At 44.0% G+C, this 20,947-nt stretch overlaps 1 protein-coding gene across 6 annotated transcripts in view; it reads right to left on the reverse strand.

Annotated features, from left to right (window-relative positions):
- Nucleotides 1-6,425, reverse strand: part of MYO3A (myosin IIIA) — a 2,295,212-nt gene extending 2,288,787 nt beyond the window's left edge. For all 6 annotated transcript variants that reach the window (XM_069648154.1, XM_069648153.1, XM_069648152.1 and 3 more), the window contains exon 1: nucleotides 5,474-6,425. The gene's annotated coding sequence lies outside the window, so the exon portion shown is untranslated. The remainder of the gene's footprint in view (nucleotides 1-5,473) is intronic.
- Between the last annotated feature and the right edge of the window lie 14,522 nt (nucleotides 6,426-20,947).

A 20,947-nucleotide genomic window follows, 5' to 3' on the forward strand; every position in this document is an offset into this window, starting at 1 on the left:
TGAAAGAGACACAGACACGTGACATGGAACAGTACTCTTTATATGGAGAAAATTGTTAGGCAGAATCATGTGCAGTTCCCTTGGGGAACACTGCAAAAAGATTAAGACTACAGGAGCAGCAGTAAACCCAATTGGTAGCAGTCTGCACCACCCAAATTTACCTGGTAGCTGTGGCTGAGCAGTCAGACTTCTCTCAAGAAGAGTAGGGCAGTAAGCAGAGTATACACAATAGGGTCAAAACACAGTAGAGCAAACAAACACTGACCAGAGCTTTGCATAAAAAGTATATAATTATTTTTAAAACACACTTTCGGCAATACACTAGCACTCTCAATGAAAGGTAATCTAAAACACAGTCAGGTAAGTATACACACCTGCTTTGATAACTATTAGACAAGTCAGGGTTAAAGCACAACTATTTGTTAAGACTGAAGTGAGTGCTTAACTTAGATGGAACTCCAATAGTTTAGGTTAAAAAGGGAGAGAAAAGGCAGAGCATAAAATAAAACAGTTCCCAACACTTTTAAGAGTTCAGAGCAAGGGGAGAAAGGTAGGTTATACTGTAGAGCCAAAGTTCATAGGCCAGGCCCACTTTAAATGGAGCAAAGCGAAATGTGCCCAGGATCACACGGTTTAAAGTGCACTGAAAGTCTTGGCAGAGTGTTCAAAAGAAGTTGAGGTGAGTCAAAAGATATAGTTAGAAGGCCTGGAGCCAACCCAGTTTAGAAGGCAAGGATTTAAGGGTCACCTTTAGCTATCTGTAGAAAGGGAGGCCAGGCAGGACACAATACCTTAAAGAGAAAGGAAGCTCCAGTGGGGGCAGTTGTTCCTGCCAGTGGTTGAAGTTTGTGGTTCCGACCAGGGGAAGAGAAGGTCTCGTTGAGGAGGGAACATGGAGTCATTGCACTGCACAGGGATGAAACCAGCCGCGGAGTTCCCGATTAAAAGGTGCGGTCCTTTTATTCGCGGTCAAAAGTGGTGAGCTTGTCTATCCAGCCGCCGGGGTGCTTGGCACGGGCGATTCGACCAAGAGACATCTTTGGAAGGTGAAAAGGGTGAATTGGTTGATCCCACCTGCTCAGGGGAAGAAGACTCATCCAGCAGAAGATCTTCTCTTGTCGTTGGGAAGTGGTGAGGTGGCTGCAGCAGGGCTTCACCGGTGGTGTCGTCATTGCAGATGGCTCAGCGGCTTTCCTCTTCGGATTCATAGGTCCTGTGGCGACTTCTGAAGTGCCAGTCCCAAAGGCCCTGCTTTTATGCAGAAAAACCCTGATTCATCAGCCTAGCTGTCAATCACACATGCTAAGTGGTGAGCCGGGTGGCTCACCACTGGGCCAATCAGAGTACAGTGCGAGTTGGGTTGCTAAGGCAACGCAGTCCAGGGTGCCAATTCTCCCCTCCACCCTTGCTGTGGAACCCAGACAGAGTGGCACCATTTGGAGGGCTTCTGTGGAGAAGCCCGCCAAAATAGTGGAACAATGGGCTCGACCTTGGTCAGAGTTACAGAGAAGGACACAAACGCCATTTTAGAATCGAGTTGTGGTGAAAAGACCCAACCAGTGATTTAATATTAAATAAATAAACCGGCGGTATCTTTAACATTGCACCAAAAAGTGGTGCGTTTAAAGTCAATGGGAAAATCCCATAGAGAATATTCCGGAGGAATATTTCGTGTGGTAACCACTGCCACCAGCCTGAAACTCGACGAGGGGGGACGGGACATTTCCCCCCTGAAAACAGACCCAGGGCAATCGAATTACCCCTTACCAGTACTTCCACAATATGATGGTTTGTACTGGTTCTGTTCACAATTTTGGACTAGTAAAGCCAATGGTGACTTTACATGCCCTGGGAGACAGTAGTCAGTCCCAGGGTATGGAGTCTATGTTTGGGGGTCACTGTGACACCCCTGTGGTACTGCACTGAGGGTGCTGTGTACCACACATACAGAAAAACAGATACCCTATGGAGTAAAAAAGAAACCCCATAGCCCATAAGCACATAACAAGTCAAGGACATACCTCAAATCATGCCTAAGTGTGGGAGTAAAAGAGTCTCACTCTTAGCAGGAGAAAAAACAAACCCCAAAAATCCAGCAAAGCTGCTGGGGGACTTACTAGGTTTGGGAAATTGGCCTTATCAGAGAATTCTCCCTAACAAAAATTAGTTAAACAAGTCACTTTTGGATTACATCAGTGTAATGGAACAAGAAATATAATTTTGTGTGTCAGCCGATTATCCAGTTGTCATGCCAACCAAAAAGTCTGCTTTTTGGAACCCCTTTACTCTCTCTCGCAACAGGTGGCTTTGCCAACAAAATGCGCCAAAACCAAAAAGTAATACTAATTATAGCATCAACATGCAATATTTTGGATAAAGTACACTTTAGGTTATGACGGTATAAGTCACAAAGTAGTTCCTGGACAAATAATGAAATGAGGCCGAAGGTTGCTTACAATGATATGCAGAATAAATGTAGACTATGTATGGTTGGAAAAAACTACTAGTTGGAGACTGTAATGTGTGGGAAATATTTTAAAGGCTGGTTTGTTTTTTGAATTAAGTGGTAATTGACATGACTTCTAAGGTCTTTGCCTCCATAGTTCATAGGGAATTAGATTTTTGGCAGAGAGGACCAATCACCTTCATCTGCTCCAGACAGGGTTTAGAAAGTGGGTGGGTACCTTGCAGAGTGGGATGATTCTCCAGGCTTACCTTTCAGAGGTTGGGAGTAAGACACATCCAACCTTGTATGTTGGCTCTGTCGATTTATCGGCAGCCTTTGACAACGTAAACCATCAACGTCTATGGAAGAAGCTTGCATATTGGGACATAGGGGCTTGTTGTTTATGATCCAGATGCTATATTCCAACAGCACTACAAAGGTTAAACCGCAAAGGTGACCTGTCTAGGGATATACAGGTCGCAAGGGGCATCCAACAAGTTTGTGTAGTCGCTCGCACTATTTTCAATCTCTACCTGTCGGACTTGTAGGAGGAAGCCAAGTCTTGGCAGAGGGGGATTTCCTCCTAGGTGTGGCCCGCTCAAGGTACCGTGCATTGCATAAGCAGACAATGTAATACTCATGGACTTTACTCCGGCAGGATTACAATGCTGATTTACTGGACTGGGTACTTATCTGCAAAAGAACCAGTTGTATGCAAATCCAGCTAAATCTATGGTTATTGCATGCAATAAGAAAAGGAAACTGATAAAATACACATCGAGAATAAATAACTCCCCACTTACAAAGGTCGATTGTCTTCAATATTTGGGGTTTCCTGTGGCCTTTAAAATGAAAAGGAGAGTTGAAGCAAGTAGGATTGAAGGGAAGGTGGCGGCTTGTGATTCACTGGCCAGGAGAGTCAAAAGAACCCTGTGTGAATTCTCCCTTCTCCCATCCATGGAATTTTACAGGGCTAAGATATGAGCTCTGGTCCTGTATGGGTTTGAATTAACAACGCACAAGCAAAGGAAGTTCTTTGATATTATGGAAGGGAGGTTACTGAAAAGAGTTTTGGCTCTGCCAATGGCAGTCCCTGTGAGTCTGATCAGCCTCGAGTTGGGTCTGGTGTTGTGGTGGGCCCAACTCATGAAACGCACCCTTACCCTCTATGTTAAGATGATGGTGGCAGAGGAACCTCAGATAGAGTACTTTCTGCACGCTTATATGGCTAAAGGGAGGACTCCCTTCCTGGTTAAACTTAAGAGAAAGTGTGACATATTCATGGAGGTGCTTGATCTGCAAGCCCGGGTGTCCCATGGGGTGTTAAAGGCCAGGATTAAAAGATAATATAACAGATCCCAAGATTTAGGTAGATTAGGAATATATAAGGGCTATGAAATAGCGTTCTTACACATGAAACACCCAAGATTACATGTCAGGAAATTTCCTTCAGCTAGATTTTCGAGAACATACTTGTACTTTAGACTTAACGCTCTACCCACATTAGATTTAATGGGCTCTAAGTGGGGCATTCTCCCAGAGATGCGATTATGTACATTATGCGGTATGGCAACAGAATCACTGAAGCACCTGGTAATGGATTGCCAATTGTGGTTTGATAAAGGGATACTATTTCTGGGACCTTTTGTGACCTCATTGGCTGGGGTTATAGGTATCGACCTGTGGCACAGGCTGCTGACAACATCCCACCTCTTCCTCATATTAGCCTTGGTGAAACTCCTTATGTGGATTTAGGAACAATTATATGGCGTTTTACAGGCAGCAAGATCGGAGGCTATTAAATTCTGTTGTATTTATTTTTTTTGTTTTTATTCTTTAGTTTCCAAAACAATATAATATTGTATATTGTGCCTTCTGATTTATTATATTTTAGCTTTTGAAGAGATCTGGAATTGAAAGTGACAGATACTAACAATTTGAATTTGGTCTGTGATGAGTTGTTTTGCATATATGCTTAGGCAATGTTTACTTCAAATCATGTTTTGAATAGAATGTAAAAGCACCATGTGTATTAAAAACGTTTTAAAAAAATGCACATAGTTTGATGCCTGCTATCGTGCACTGAACTCCTCCTGCACGTGCACTAAATAAAATACTCCATTACATATCAGCTTATGATTAATGGCTGAATTGTCACAGAAAGCTAGTGTGTGATTAAGTAATCCGAACGCTACTTACTCCATTAATTTGGAGCTCTAGTATTGGCTGGAGTTCATCTCTGTGCCTGCACTGAAAGCAGACTGTGACATCAAAGTGCAGCTGCAAATTCTTTCATGTGGTTACTGATGACAAGTCTTTATTGCATGTTAACAGTGATGTCGAACTACATTGTGATATGAAGATTGTTTACAGTTGTTAACCAGCTTCCACCTGTTACACGAATAGTATACACTTGCTTACACACAGACACCCCAAGGTGTCCATGTATTAGAAGAATACTGTAAAAGGGTTCCCTGTTACTAATTTCACACGCACAGATTAACAGGGTTTGGGTTGGCCAGGATTTCATTTTTCAAGTGTTGTTTGCTGAGACCTAAGAAATCATTCAACGTTTCTAATAAACTCTAATTGAATGACGATAGTACATCAGTACTTCTACGGCGATCGATCGGTATTGCAACGTTAGCAATTCGAGAGATTAACCTACGTCAGAGTAGCACAAGCCACTAAAACAAAGACACATTTATTTGCTGGAGGAGCAACTTCATCGCGGGTTAACTGCTGTGCTGCTGCGTCCATGAAAGCCGTGTAAAGCTATGCGCATACATGCCCACGAAGAGGGCATGCCTTTTCCCTTCGGTAAAGTGCCCTCGGGGATGTGGGGCAGAGAGCACCATTCTCAAACATTTATCCATTGCAAGCACCTCCCCTTCCATGGCATCGGCTCACAGGGCACCCACCACCACGCGCAATGTCTTCATCCCATATATAACACGACGGATTTAACTGCCGCAAATCGGCACGACTTCTGTCACATGTAATCAACAAGAACATGCGTGTACTCACCGGCCGTACCGGGGGGTTGTGCAGGGCTACTCCGCGCTTAGCCAGCCACTGCTGCGTCTCCGGCTCCTGCACATCAACAGGCTATATCGTCCCTGCTTTGACTGGCTGCTTTCTGAACCCCAGTGTTAAATATTTTACAAGCATTCTTCTGTAAACAGTGAAACGGGTGTCACTTAAGTCCCGCTGCCTTTGGTAGCAGGTGCTGCCGGTGGCGCTTTATTTGCATGGGCTCACGTATCACTTCCCGAACGCATCATTCTGCTTCTCAGGAAGTGTAACTGGGGGCAGGAATGTGATCAGTCATTATTCAGTGTATTCCCCGAGAGGAGGACAGGGCCCCTTCCTGGGTTGCCAGGGATCTTGTCGCATCTCAAGCTTGGCTGAAATTACAACATGGCAACGAGAGCTCAGGGTATCCTAATTGACATAGAAAGTGGACAGCACATATTTACTGCACACCTGTGGGGTCAGCCTTTGGTGCTTGTGGCCGGGGCTTTGTCGTGTCTACGGGACTCGGTCTTATGCATCGGGGTCTAGGATCAAAAACACTTGCCTTTGTGTAATATCCCTCTCAGCTGCACGCATTGACAGATGCGGCCTCTAATTAGTGTTCCTTAAGTCTGTGCCTGTCTCACAAGTTGTCATAGAAGACCTCTGTGTTCCTCGGAGGAAGCTCTATGTATATTGCCTGTTCATTTGGTGTTGGTAGCAAGTTTTTTTTAATCGAATCGTCTGTGTTGGCAGTGGTCTGTCAGCGACTCCCTGTTGTATCGCTTATTTGCAAAGTCTAGTGACTTTTGTGCTGCTTTAGAGTGATCGTTTGTCCTTGAGCAACTTGGCAGCGCTCATGGAAGAACCCTCTGTGTGTAAGAATGCATCCCAAGGGCTCGTGGGGAGTCGTGAATGCTTGTGCGGGGCTCCGGTGGGCGCCGCAGTTGGCTGTGTGTGACCCGGAAGCCTGCACTCCGCGGTTACCGTGCAGTGAACCTGCGCTCAATTGGCTGCCAAGAGGATTTCGCTAGCTCGCAAATCCTCTTGCCATCTGCTTACAGAAGAGGTGGGTTTAGCGGGAAATCCCAGCAGAACTGAAGAGCGTGTTTCCCTCATGCGCGGCTTCCCACACAGCTGAGAGGTTTCCCCTTTTAGACTGGTTTGGTTGCTAACAATACAGTCCACGCCAAGGAGATCCTGGTGGGGGATTCCTTGGCCTAGAAGAGATACAACCATTGCTGAGACTTTACCCTCCATAGTCACAGTCATAATGCACTGTAGATGGAGAGATTTCACGTTTCCAGTGGCTGTGCACGAGAAGGCCTTCCCGTTCTATTGGCCCCTTTGGAGCATGGGACTTGTCGTTTTTTTCCTACTCATTTAACGATGGAGAAAACTACGTCACGTAATTAATTCTAGGCAAAAACTAGATTTTAAACATGAAGCCCGCCTTTTTGCTGAGAAGGTGAATTATCATGCTGCATTTCACCATTGTAGATTGTTACTTCATGTAAATATGAAACATGATTTTATGTTGGGCACACGTTTTTTTTAATTTCGAAATTCAGTTATTTGCTTCCCTCGCATTTCCCATACAATGCAGTGAGGTGGGAAGGCAACACCTCTTGCATTTCAAAAACTACAAAGTGTCAGTGTGAAAAAATGACTTCTGCTCTTCTGGAGGAAAAAGGGTGAATAGTGGTTAAAGTTCGCACTGGTCCCGCAAATCATAAAGGTAAAACAGGCACAGTTTAGAGATATACCACCTTTGGATTTTGTGGTTTTGTGGGCCAAGGGAAGGCTGTACTTTCAATAGGGGTGTGAATGTGATTCAGTAGTGACCCAAACAGCAATAGTGCAACTGTCTAAAATGTAGGGAACTGCTATTCAAGGTTCTATAAAAAATAGATACAATTCATTGAAGCACATAATATGCATTAATAACTAAATTGAAAAACAATCCACAAAACCCACCCCTGACGAAAGAAACAGAATAAGCAAAATTAGTGAGATGCACTCTGAGTAGTGAATCTGGGGTGTAAGGCAAGTAAAAACCACAATGTTCTCTAAAAGGATATGTTCTGGTGCGAAAGGGATTAATGGTGACCTAACTAGTCTGTAAGGCCCAAAGGTGGATCAAGGAGGGGAGTTAGCAGTCAATAATACCTTGTGAGGTTCTTGGTGGTTCGACAGCTTTGAACCAGGCTTGTTGGAGTTGCTCGTGTGGATCCATGCAGTTTGAGTTCAGCAGCCGCGTTAGTATGGACAGAGAGCAGTGCCTAGCAGAGGTTGTACAGAGCTTGTGTGCTGCATGAAGAAGTATGCGTCATGAGGGTCCATGTGACAGTTGGTTCAACTGCCAAGATACCAGTAAATGGATCGACTGTTCTACAAGATCAGTTCGATGAATAGCTCAAATTGGCTGTGAATCTAAGGGCCACAGGGCTCAGTTTGATGGTCGATTCATCAGACAAGAGAGCAGAGATTAGATGCACAGTCTGGTTTCGATGCAGCATTGCAGGGTCCATTTGAGTGGTGATGAAGATTGGCAGGCAAGATTCTGGTGGGTCGAGAAGCAGTTCTAAAGTGGGAGATGCAACCAAGAGCTTGTAGTTTGAACCAAGGCAACAACATGCTCAGCTAGTGTGGTGTGGTATTGAACAGGACCCAGCCTGCAGTTCAGGTACAGCAGTCGCGTTGTTCTAGATGGGGAGCTGTGTTGAGGAGCAGACAGAAGCTTATGCGGTTTGAAGGCGATTCTTAAAAAGGTGCCGTCCATGAAGGCTCTCATGGTTGGTTCAATGGTATATTCCATGGTGAAGATTCTGGCGACTGATTGTGCAGTTTGGTTTGAGCGTTTCGAGGCAACACAAGCCCTCCGCTTTGAGCTCAGGCAACAACGTGCTCTGCTAGCAATTTATGGCAGCAGCAAACAGGTTTTTGTACGTCCAGGGATCCCTGGTGCCTGAATGCTCAGGTTGCTGTGAGTCCCAATCTAAGCACTGAAGGATAAGTATTAGTTCTTGTTTTTGATGGCGGAGCTGGATCGCAACTGCAGGTTGTATTCTTCTTCCGGTTATTGTTCAAGAGTGAATCAAAGAAGGAGATGGAGATGCCTTCTTTTAGAGGCAAAAGCCCACAGGTGTTTGGACTAAAGCTAGCATGCATTATGTGTCCAATCCCTGTTCTTAGGACAAGTGGACGTTGCCCACTTACATCACACATAAAGTGTTTTGTGCTTAAGGAAGTGGAGGAGGCAGGAAGAAAATATAGAGCCAAAGAAAAAAAAGATGGTGGAACCTTCTTCCAGCTCTAAAGAGCTCCATCTGTCTACTCCAAACTCAGCCCCCTCTCAAAAGGATCAGTAGCTCTATTGACATGGAACACCCTGGTTTGGGGCTTAGCCTTTTATGAAATGGTGTGCCCTTTGATTCATGTTCCCAGGACAACTTCCTGTGCAGTAAATGCCCTAAAAAAGGAACAAAGAGAGGCAACCTGGCTCTAGCCTACAGTTTTACAGGCAGAATCAAGGGCAGCCTCGCTAGGGTAATGCAGATTATCCTTTCACAGCTGAGCTGGGCTCACAGGCTGACACACATGTGAAATAAAATCCATGTGGCTTGGATAATTATGAGATGTTCTGGACACCATACTTTAAATTCAGTTACTAAAGATGTATGTGCCACCAGGACATCATTCCCATAGTTATGTAGTTTTCGGAATGTGTGCATACCTTAATTGCAGCCCCTATGCTAGAGAGACTAGTCTACCACTGTAGCTGCCAGAACGCCCTTGGTGACCTCTGAACCTGCTCTGTGCCACTCCAGAGCAGGTGCTGAAGATACTCATGCAGCAGCTCACATGTGTAGACTGTTTTTGGCATGGAGGTTTTTTTAAAATCGTTTTATTATTTTGGTTGGTTAAGTTAAATTAACCTTTCAATTTTTTTTTTTACATGAATAGACAATTGAAACAGAAGTATATAATAAGAGATTTTCATAGTACAATTCACATCACACTAAAAGAAACACATTATAATTTAGAAAAGGGAAACATAAGTGCAATCCATCATCAAATTAGTAGATCAAAAATAATACCAGATAGGGAAAGAAAAAAGAGAAGAAAAGAAAAAAACCTTCAACAGAATACTTAACTAACTCAAATCATTCATACAACCACACACAAACTAAGAATACAATTTGTGCAAATATAGACATCTAATAGCTAAGAGTAAGAAGCAATATGCAAAACTAATTAGAAAGTCAAACTGTGTACAATACTGCATTTAAGAATTGCATGGTGGCTATTAGCGAAATTTTAGATGTGGCAAATAATTCAAGTCATAATTCATCAACAGAATGGGTTATGTAATGTAATTGAGTTAGTTTATGGAGGATAGTGTCCCTTTGCTTCTCCAGAGCAACACAGTATGTGTTTTAGTGTCTCTTCCACTCCAACAAGTTTGCAAAATCGACAATGTGATACATCGGCTTTGATTAAGCCTCTTCTTAGTAAGATTTGATTAGTTGGCCATAAATTCATACGGAATCTTAAGATTTGGTTTCTTAATGTAACTGACGGACACTTAATTAAGTAGTCAGCTGCCTTCCGAAATGTTTTGTGGCCAAAGGATGCTTTGTCAAAATCTTTTAATTCTAAACATTTCTGTTGGGTAAGGTGCCAATCAAGTTGAAACAATTTGAGCTTAGCTCTAGTTGGATTGTTAAGCAGAAGATCCAGCGAAATGTTTGCTTCAGTTAAATCGGAGAAAACAATAGTTCTCCAGTTTGTTGGAAACGGATGTTGAGAGCGTACTAGATCATCTGCAAATATTGTCAGCAAATTATTAGCAGCCAAGCCCAAGAGACATTTTCGAAAAAGACAGCATCTCTTCCAGGATACTTGCACGTGAATCGATAGAGTGCCTACCTCAAATCGCAGGAGAGCATTTGATGTTGAATTGGGAAGATTGACAAACTCCCCAGGGGCCACATGGGAGGAGGGATGAGGGTCTGATGACGTTAGGCCTCAGCCCTCCACACAAATTGCTGCCAGTAAGTAATCCCGGCCTGTAGTGGAAAAAGTTTCCACTAATTCAAGCACAGTTTTTCAGAATATTAGCGGCAGGGAAAGAATTGCTGTAAAGTAAAAAAATAAATATTTCTTGAATGAATTTTTGCACCATGACTAGGTTTGCTCTAGGTCTTTCCCATACCCTGTAAGCACAGGGGGAAACATTGCCCTGGTGAAAACATCCACTGAAAGAATGCATTGTTTGCAGTGTGGTAAGTTCACCCTATTGCTTACTTTCCCTTTCCTTTCTTCCCCATGTCCCGCTGTTCTCAGGGATGCCGCAGAGAGTCCATAAACCAACACTGCTTCTCTCAGTCATGGCATCCTGTGTCCTTGGGACTCACCGTTGGATGTGGCTGCTAGGAACCCACTGAGGAAACAGTGTCATGGTCAATCCTGCCCTGCATCTCCCGGGACTCCTGTCAACCTTGCAGAGAGGGTCCCCACGATGCACAACTGTGGCAGGCCAACGTTCTCCTCCTGTCACAGAACCCCAGTCTATAGGGAAAGCACTGATCATACACTGCTGGTTGAGCCGGTATTCCACCATACCAAGACGGGTGCTAGGTCTACTGATTTGCTGTGCACAAAGACAACAGTGGCACCACTGGGAGAAGCCCTGGTTTCTGCCAGCTCTTGGGCTTCCCCAGTTGGTTTCTGCCGGTCTTTGTAATAATGTCTGTATCTCTAGGTTGGCCGGCAGTTGACCCGAACCCAGGGTTGTTTCTCCTTTTCTGCCTCTTCTTCCTACAATGGACGGACTTCTCGTCCAACTCAGCTCCATGCTGCTTAGGTAGCCACACCTACGGTGTCCACTACTGCTGCCACTGCAGCCACTGCTGTTCCCTCTGCTCCTTCTGGCACTACGCCACTGCCACAACATCCACTGCTACAACTACAACCCTTGAATCTGCTGCTGCCACAACCACAACTACTGCTACTGCACCTATATGTGTTTTGTTTTCTGGGAGTTTTTATTCCAGAGAGAGTTCCCCTGGTTGTGCAACCACTAGACTATTGCCAGCAGTTCTGGGCTCCCTTCAGTGTCTTCTTCGTCCCATTGCTATATTCCTTAAAAACTGGTGTTATTTTAATATAATGCCTGCCATGTCGTGTTTCACTAGTTCTACCAGTAGGTAAAGTAGGCAAAAGGTTTTGGGCCTGTCATTTGCTCAACATGGGAGTAATGCTCGTTGTCCCAGATAATGTGGTGATACCGCTAGTTTCATCACAGCTTGTACAATAGAAGAGAAGTTCAAAATAAATCTTCTATGAGTATTTGTGAACCCCAAAAATCTTTGAAATTGGCATTTCTCCAACCAAAAAACCAATATATTATCCAGACAAACATTGATTAAGTTGTCCAACAGACCCCAGAACATAAAGGTGTCTGGGGAATTGCACAACAGAAACAACATGAGAATGTACTCAAAATGTCCATATCTCGTATTAAATGGCATCTTCCATTCATCCCTTACTCTAATCCAGACCGGAGTGTATGCCCTTTTACGTATGATTTCTAAAACATTTGAGACCCAAAGAGTGGTCTAAAATAGTAGAAGGGATTCTCCATCTCCATGCTCCCAAGAGAAGTAACTAAATTGCTTTTCTAATTTCCAAATTACTGCACCAGGGAATTAAGTTGTGGTACCCAAGAAAAAATTAGTAGCCCAGGGTATAACTTCAGCCCCGCTGGCTGAGGACGCTGAAGCTAGCTGGAGCTCTAGCTGCTAAACATCATGCCTAGAACCAAAAGTCTGACAGGGTAAAAACCCTGGAAGCTGGATCATGGAATACGCACGGAGACAAACATCTTTTAAATGACTTGGACCAAGTTCTTGCAAAAGTGGATATTATTTGTATCCAGGAAGCTTGGCTGATGGAAGCTCCAACCTATGACAGTTACCAAGTTCTCCTGAACCAGGCAAAGAAGGACCAAACGGGCAGACCTTCTGCAGGCCTCCTGGTAATGATAAAGAACACCTTAGATATAAAGGTAGAACAAAGGATTAACCTAAATACTACTCTGCCGTTTCAAAGATCCAGATCTGCTGCTTCTTTCAATCTGTATTGGAACCCTGACGTGAAAGAAGGGGAAACATTCCTGGAGACAGTTATCGATTGGATCGACCAATTGTTTGTGGCGTACAAGAACATCTGGCTGGTAATATGTGACAACTTGAACCTAGACTGTTTCAAGAAAAATCAAACACATGGCATAAGATCAGATGGCCCTAAATCTCAAAGAGGCCAGGAGTGGATGCAAGAAATGGATCTGAGAGGTCTCCACATGCTCAACGGAAACATCTACAGAGGCATAGCAGCCACAGCAACCTGGAAAATAGGATACAAGACTGCTATCTTGGATTATTTCTTTGTCTTTGATAGCATGCTGCATAAGGTAAACCTACTAATTGTATATCCACCAAAATACAGTGACCATGACCTCATAGTAATGTCTTGTATGGGAATGAGACTGGCTAAATCATCCTGCTGGAAAGAATCAGTAGAGATGGGAGGAGAAAGAAATCTCCTGTGACTACACCCTAAAGATATTCCGGTTTTGACTAATGATCTTGAGTCATGGCAAAACTATGACCGCAATGATGTGGAATATGAGAGGGTATTCATATCTTTTAGAAAAAAAAGCCAAGGACCTTTGAAACTGTCTTTCAAAGCCCACGACGTTTATGATAAAGATGCAGTGGTGCAGAAAAAATTCTTCAGGAAAGATATATGGAAGATCTTTTCTGAAACCAATACAAATCTAAAAGATCGGCTACAAAAATGGAAACAAAAATATTGTATTTGGACAAAACAGCATAAGGCATTGATTATCCAAAAGGGTGCAGAAAAAACGATTAAGGCCCTTAACAATTCAAATAGAAGGTCAGTATGGCAGCTTCTGGATGCAAGGGGATCTAGATGTCCATACCTCCTAAATCCCATCCCATAAAATGTATGGTTATCACATTTTGAATCACTATTTGAAGCTAAAGGTGTAATATAATCAAAAGCCCTACCTTCCCAGAAATGGAATATAGAAATTGACAAAGACATTTTGTTCCTTATAAAAAAAAGACAGTCACAGCCGAGAGCACCAGGGCCAGACAGTCTGTCAAATTATACCCTAAAGCCAGCCCCTGAACAATGGGCGGACTTCTGCTACATCTTTTTCCAGAGAATTATGGAACTAGGTAAAATTCCAAAATCCTGGAAAAAATCGATAGTGATCCCAGTATTCAAAAAGGGAAACCAGACCTCTCAGAGAAATTATAGACCAATACCCCTATTGGACGTTGTTGGGAAATTATTTGCAACGATCTTGCTGAGTCGTCTACATTTTGGTGAAGGGAAACTTTGACAAAAGACAGGCTGAATTTGTTAAAGAGTTTGGCTGCAGCTTAAATTTACCCTTGACCAATCTATTAAAACTGCAAGTAAATACGTCTAAAGGGGAGATCTATTTGACCTTTATAGACCTTGAGCAGGCTTTTGATAGTATTGATAGAGATTTACTGTGAGATGAGCTCACAGTTAAAGGATGTTCAACTTACCTTCTAGCTGCTATCAAAGATCTCTACACAGGCACTAGTATGCAAATTAGGCTTGATGCCAATGGAATGCCAACAAAAAACATCAATACAAGGTAAGGCCTTAAACAAGGATGTCCACAAGCACTAATCCTACTTAATTTTTTTGTTGACGACTTGAAGCATGATTTGGGGAACATCCCTCATTCTCGGCCAAGATAAATGGAACCCAGATAGGGTGGTATGCTGATAATTTGGTGCTAGTGGATCAAACTAAGATTGGGCTTCAGACAAAATTGTCCACCCTGGAAGATTAAGTTAGGCAAAAACGCCTTAAGATAAATGCATGTAGGTCAGAAATACTGATATTTTGGGCTTCAAACAACAAAAAAGTAAAGAAGGAAAGTTGTATCTTAAATGGTAAACGCCGACCGCCTCTAAGGAATTAAAGTATCTGGGCTTAATTCTAAATCCTGGAAAAGGAGAACAAGCCTGCAGTGCCTGCCTAAAAACAAAGTTAGATATTTGACTACACAGGGAATGGTAATTAATAAAAGATTTGGCAGATTCTCGTTACAATTGATTGCAACATTTTACAATTTGAAGGTCGCTTCAGTTCTTACCTATGAGGCAGAGACCTCTTTTGTTATGAACTAGGCGCTGTGGGATTACTTAGAAAGCTTCTTTTGGAAGCAAATACTCCATCTGCAAAAGGCTATCGCGGTGGCGATAATCCGATATGAGCTAGGTCTGCTGTCACTATATGTGAGAGTTGTATGGAAGGCATTGCAGCTCTTCAGGAAATCATTCACGATAACCAGCCCCTCTCAGTTTGAGATAATCAAGGCGCAAGAACCAGATACAATAGTTTGGGCCTTGAAACCGTGGAGAAACCTTTGTTCAGCTATTTTACTGGATATGGGTGTATCCATGGACAACTTAAGTAGAAACCCAATGTGTGTCAAAAAGATCTTGTGGGCCGATGATTGGCAATTGACAGTGGAAAAGAGACCAATTTCCTCAACCCACTGCTTATCCAAACGTAACTATGACTGATTAAAAATTCTCCCTGGCTATATGAAACATTTTCAGAATAATAAACAACATGACTTATTCTTGAGATTCATACTAAATGTGCTCCACACGAAAACCACTCTGAAGAGATACAGAACCAATCACATAGATGGAAATTGCTGCCTGTGTGGGGCAAAGCGTGAGTCCCTGAAACAAGTAACTCTATTTTGCCCAAAACTTAAAGAATTAAGTATGATACACCTTTTATAACAAAGTCTTTGAAAAAGTTGGCCTGGACTCTGAGATTTGGTGCGAGATGTTATACGGAGGGCAAAAGCCAAAAAACACATTTGCTTTGGTAAAATTCCTGGAAGCAGTATTAGGAAAGCTAGAGCAACTAGATCCATGATCACAAAATGATGATCATGAGTGGCGAGAACTATGGCCGTGCCTCCATCGGGAAGCGTATGTTTTAAGGGCGAATGTTAAATGGAGAAATGGAGATTTCAGTTGTTTTGCATGCGTGATTGGCTATTTTCTCTCCTTGGCTTGCCTATACCACGAAACTGGTATTTTCTAGATGTAAATTGTTAAAAGTTTGTTATAAACTAACAAATCATTTAGTTGATCAAGAAGCACTGAAATTAATGCCAAGGGGTATCAGTTATGAACTTTAATAGGGTGTAATTTCCTATAGCCCACACATGGCCTAAATGAATCATCCATCTTAAGGACAAAGGAAATTGGAATTGAATGTCTAAGGAAAGCTATTTGAAGACTCTCTTGAAGGTACTTCCTAAGATCCATTGTCTTCCTTTTATGACTAGGTGTACATTCTCCCATGAGGGACCCTGGACTCTGGAATTATTTCTATGGGGAAGTTCTACATTTTGTGCAGAGGAAACTGCTCTGCCTCCTTCTCAGAGAATACATTTACAAATGCTTGATTTTTGACAACTCCTCCTTCCATTCTTTGTGGTTCATGGCCCCTATAATGGGTTTTCTAAATATTTTCTGATTCTGTGCATACACTCTTGTGGACATCTTTTTTTTTGTTTTTTGTTTTTAATTCTATTTTATTAATTTTTGAATACAAGTCACAAAATAGTTACATACGAGAAAATACAGAACAGAGTTGGAGAAACTATAAATTGGCATTTAAATGAAGGTCACATGGAGTTGCACAACTTCGAACTGTAAGTTTTCCAAAGTGACTTTTCCAACCTCCCACCCCACAACCCCCCTGAGTCAGACCGTTTGTGTAATAGACATGTATGAATAAGTGTTTAGACAATCGCTGTTTGGATTTCGGGAAGCTCCTGTGGTGGGGGAATTTTTTTTCCCATTCCTTCTTATCCTTTCAGGCTACATATAATACATCGTCATACAGTATACAGTGTACTGGTTGATTCAGGTCGGGTCATAAGGCAGAGTAAACTCCTGTAGGCACTTCCACATACCAACTTGATACACCGGACATATGTTTGTTTATAAAGTCCATCCATGTTGCCTCACAACACGAGGCTCTCCCGTGAAGGGATGCCGTTATCTGTTCCATAATGCAACTATTTGAGGCTAAAATAACCCATTCTCTCATACTCGGAACAGTGGTGGATTTCCATTTCATCACTAATAGGGCACGGGCCGCCAGTAGTAGGTCAGGCGCTAGGCCCTCGATCCTTATCCATTCATCCTCACACCTCTCAAAACGAAACAAAATAAGATATGGGTCTGCAATTCTATGGATACCGTCCAGGTCTTTGATCCAGCCCAAAACTTCATCCCAGTAAATCTGAATCCGGGGGCACCCCCACTACATATGCCAATAGTCCGCAATTTCACCAAATTCACGCCAGCATCGTGGACTTGATGACTGGAACATCTTAGAAAGTCTATGTGGGTCGTACTGCCAACGATGCAATAACATTATACCATGCAGTTTATATTGAATCAATAAGGATGTTTGTGAGGCCGCTCTACAAACCCACCTCCACATGGCTGGTTCAATGTGTCCACCAAGATCCCTTTCTCATCTATTCCTCTGTGGTTCAGTAGTTCCCATCCCTGCATCTACCAATTCTTTGTACATGGCAGATATCATGCCTTTAATCTCTGTCCTAGAGTTCAGTAGCATTTTGAAGGGGGTTAGGTCTCTCTGTAGCTTATCGTTCCACTCTGCTCTTGTTAGAGTGCCCTTTATCTGAAGAAAATGGAAAACAGATAATATTCCTATATTCAATGCTTCTTCCAACTCCGGGAGTGTAATAAAGGAGTCACTTTTCATTAGTTGGCCCACCCTCTCCAGACCCGCTTCGTACCATGATTGAAACCTTTCTATGTTGGGGATGTATTCTCCAATACCTGGGGACCAAAGTTGGCTCAGTGGGGATGGCCATGTGGAGACTTTCCGCATCTTTGCATCCTCCCTCCAGATTTCCCATATGGTTCCTAATATCGGATGGTGTTTTGATCTTTTTAAGAGCTTATTTTTGGGGGCCCACAGCCATTCGGAAACTGTCGCTGGGGACAAGTAGTGGTTATCCATGGCAATCCATTGGGTTTTTTGTGACTCCGCAGGTGAGGGATTAGGACTCGTAGTTAAATTGCTTCGTAGTATTTCTTAAGGTCTGGGAGGCCTACCCCACCCTTGTCCTTCGGTAAAGTCAGGGTATCATATGCTACTCTAGCTTTTTTCCCCTGCCAGAGGAACCGTACAATTGCTCTCTTAATTTCATGGAAGAAGGAGCCGGGCATCTTTATAGGGAGCATTTGAAAGGGGTATAGAAACCGGGGAAGTAAAGCGATTTTGATTGCATTAAGTCAACCCAACCAGGATATTGGCCCTCATTACGAAACCAGCGCTAAACCGTGGCGCTATTAGCACCATGGTTGGTGCCGGTATTGTAACGTGTCCGCCATGGTGAAATGGGTAAATACTGCCCCATTCCAAGGTTGGCGGGGCGGTATTTCCCCATTTCCCCATGGCCCTTCCCCATTCCCATTTTTGCCCATAGGGCTTAATGGGAATGGGGAAGGCGGTAATTACGGTACCGCAAATTGCGGTACCGTAATTACCCACGAGGTCCCTTTGCGGGTCCCTACTTTAACGGCTGGTCCAGACCAGCCGTTAAGGTCGGGTCCCGCAAAGGGACCTCGTAGTAAGGCGCTAATGGGTTAACGGTGCCGCAGCCTTTTACGGTGCCGTTAACCGCTTAGCGCCAGGGTTTCTTGCGATTTGTATGCCCAGGTATTTTAATTTGGAATGTTCAATCATGAGGCCCAGTGGGAAGAATTTAGCCTCGTTAGTCTCCGCTGAACCCTGTAGGGGGAACAAGATGAATTTTGCTTTATTGATCTTAAAGCCAGAGAGTATGCTATAGTCTTCGAGAAGGTGGATAGCTCTAGGAATCAATGTTACAGGATTGATGTAAAGTAGTACGTCATCGGCGTATATTGCCACCTTGTATTCCGCGGCGCCCAACCATAATCCCTCCACCTGGGGGTCTTCTCTCATCTTTTGTGCCAAGGGTTCCATGGAAGGGCGAATAGAATAGCAGAAAGAGGGCATCCCTTCCTGGTGCCCCGTCCCAGTTCGAACCACCTTGAATACTGACCGTTTACAAATATGGATGCTGATGGGAGATGTGTACACCGCCTGTATTCCCCTTCTGAACCTTGAACCTATCCCCACCTTGCGTCGGACAGCCATTAAAAAGCCCCATTCTACCCTATCAAAGGCCTTTTCTGCATCAATTGACAGTAGGACGGGGTAATTAGTCATGTTTTGGGATTCGTTGATAAAATGGCAAGTCTTTCTCATTGTGTCACATCGCGGCATAGATGGCGGGTTTGGAATCGCTTGCGCGGGATCGGTGGCGAGACAGTCCGTCATTGATTTTCTTGCTCAGCGATCCCAGCGCCGTCCTAGACGTTGCGCGCGTACGTGGCCGGAGGTATAAATTCCACCGCTTCCAACGCTTGCAACGTTCCGGGTTCCTTCCTGTGTTGCTGCCGCTCCCGTGGTTGTTCCCGCTAGCATTTTTTCTCATCTATCTTGCCTTGCTAGGGTTACTCTGCCTCTCTCTTGATTCTAGTTAGCTTTTTCCCTTCTTTCATCCCTGTTTTGCTGCCTTCCTTTCCTTTCCTTTTTCCCCTCCTCCTTTTTTCTGTCCTCTGCTGCTCCAGTGCTTTTTTACCTTATTTTTTCCTCCTGGCCTGTTTTCTTCCTTTGCCTTTTCCACTCCCTTGTACCTTGTTGGATCTGCTGGTTTACTGACCCTGCCTGCTCTCCGGACTGTCTTTGCTACTCCCTTGTACTTTGTTGGATCTGCTGTTTACAGTCCCGTGTTTACCTACCGAACTGCCTTGGTGTTCCCCTGGTACCTCGCTGTGCTTCTGGTTCCAACCGGTGCTGGTTGGTTGGTCGACTCTTCCACCACCTACCATTCTCCAGCGCTTCAGTCTGCTTCGCCAATTCTACCAGAAGGAAGTCTTTAGGGGTTTTTTGTGCCTTTGGCTTTTTCCCCTGGGAGGCGCTCCCGGTGGGAAGGCCCCGTTGCCCCTATCTTAGTGGCACGGTGGCATCCTATCGAGGGCGTCCTTATCTTCATAAAAAAAAGGAGAAGCCTTCAAGACACAAGGAAGGAAAACTTAAGAAGAAAGTGGAAGGTGAGGAGTTGGGGGAAGGGGGTGAATCTGCTTTCTCATCTGAAGAAGAAGATATAACCGACGTTAGTGACAGTTTGCAACGCCAACAAGAAACCGAGATGGCAACTCCACAGCAAGTACAGGAACTTGTAGCTGCCGTCCAAAACCTTAACCTGGAAGTTCAGAATCTTAAGGCCGCCAATGCAGCTCTACAACAAAGAATGACTGATAGAGAACGACCTTCTTCAGATCTACCCTCGCTTCCTTTGGTGTCAGGCAAATTCGATGGTTCGCCTAAGCGAGTAAAGGAATTCCTCGATGCATGCAATCTGCACTTTTCCTTCCGTCCTCAGACATTCGCCTCAGATCATGCCAAAGTAGGATTCATGATTACCCACATAACGAGTAATGCCCTGGCTTGGGCCACTCCTTTAGTTAATCAACCGATCCTGTACTACAGAATTATGATGATTTCAAGACTTTACTCCAACAGACCGTTTTGCGTACGGAAAGTGCCTTCCTGGCCTCCGAAGATCTCTTGGACATCCGACAGGGCAACACAGACTTACTCTCCTATATTACCACCTTTAAGCAGATAGCCGCCGAAGCTGGCTGGCAGGAACAGGCTCAGTATGCCATTTTTCGTCGAGGGCTGAGAGAGGATCTCAAGGATGAGTTGGCACGAATAGATCGCCCAACATCTTTTTCGGATCTCATAACTGCCACTCTTCGGATTGATTTTCGACTGTCAGAACGGCGATCTGAAAGAAAGAAGACCAAATTCTTCAGTCACACTCCCCCTGAGACTCAGCCACCTTCCTCTGTACCGTCTTCTCGACAAGGCAAAGAGGAACCAATGCAAATAGGAACAGCTCGAGCCCCACTCACCCCGGAGGAACGTAAGAGGAGACGAGATGGCAATATGTGTATGTACTGTGGAGCCTCTAATCACTTGCTGCGTGACTGTCCAGATGTCCCACCAAGACGTTCGGGAAACGAGCGCCCTCGGTAAGTGTTAGGACGCACTCCCGAGGGGCCATCTCAAGTCCTTATGCTACTCTATCGGTGTCTTCTTCTAGTACTCCAGAGGATTCCCGGCTTATGGTTCTTACTGTTACCTTAACGTTGGGCAAGACTGAGATTTTAACCCAGGCCTTGCTCGATTGTGGCGCTGCCGGCAACTTCATTGACACCTTGTGGGCAGAACAGAAGGGTA

This window comes from Ambystoma mexicanum, chromosome 2q (genome assembly GCF_040938575.1).
Source record: "Ambystoma mexicanum isolate Mex_15411 chromosome 2q, UKY_AmexF1_1, whole genome shotgun sequence".
In the NCBI taxonomy this organism is placed as follows: Eukaryota; Metazoa; Chordata; class Amphibia; order Caudata; family Ambystomatidae; genus Ambystoma; species Ambystoma mexicanum.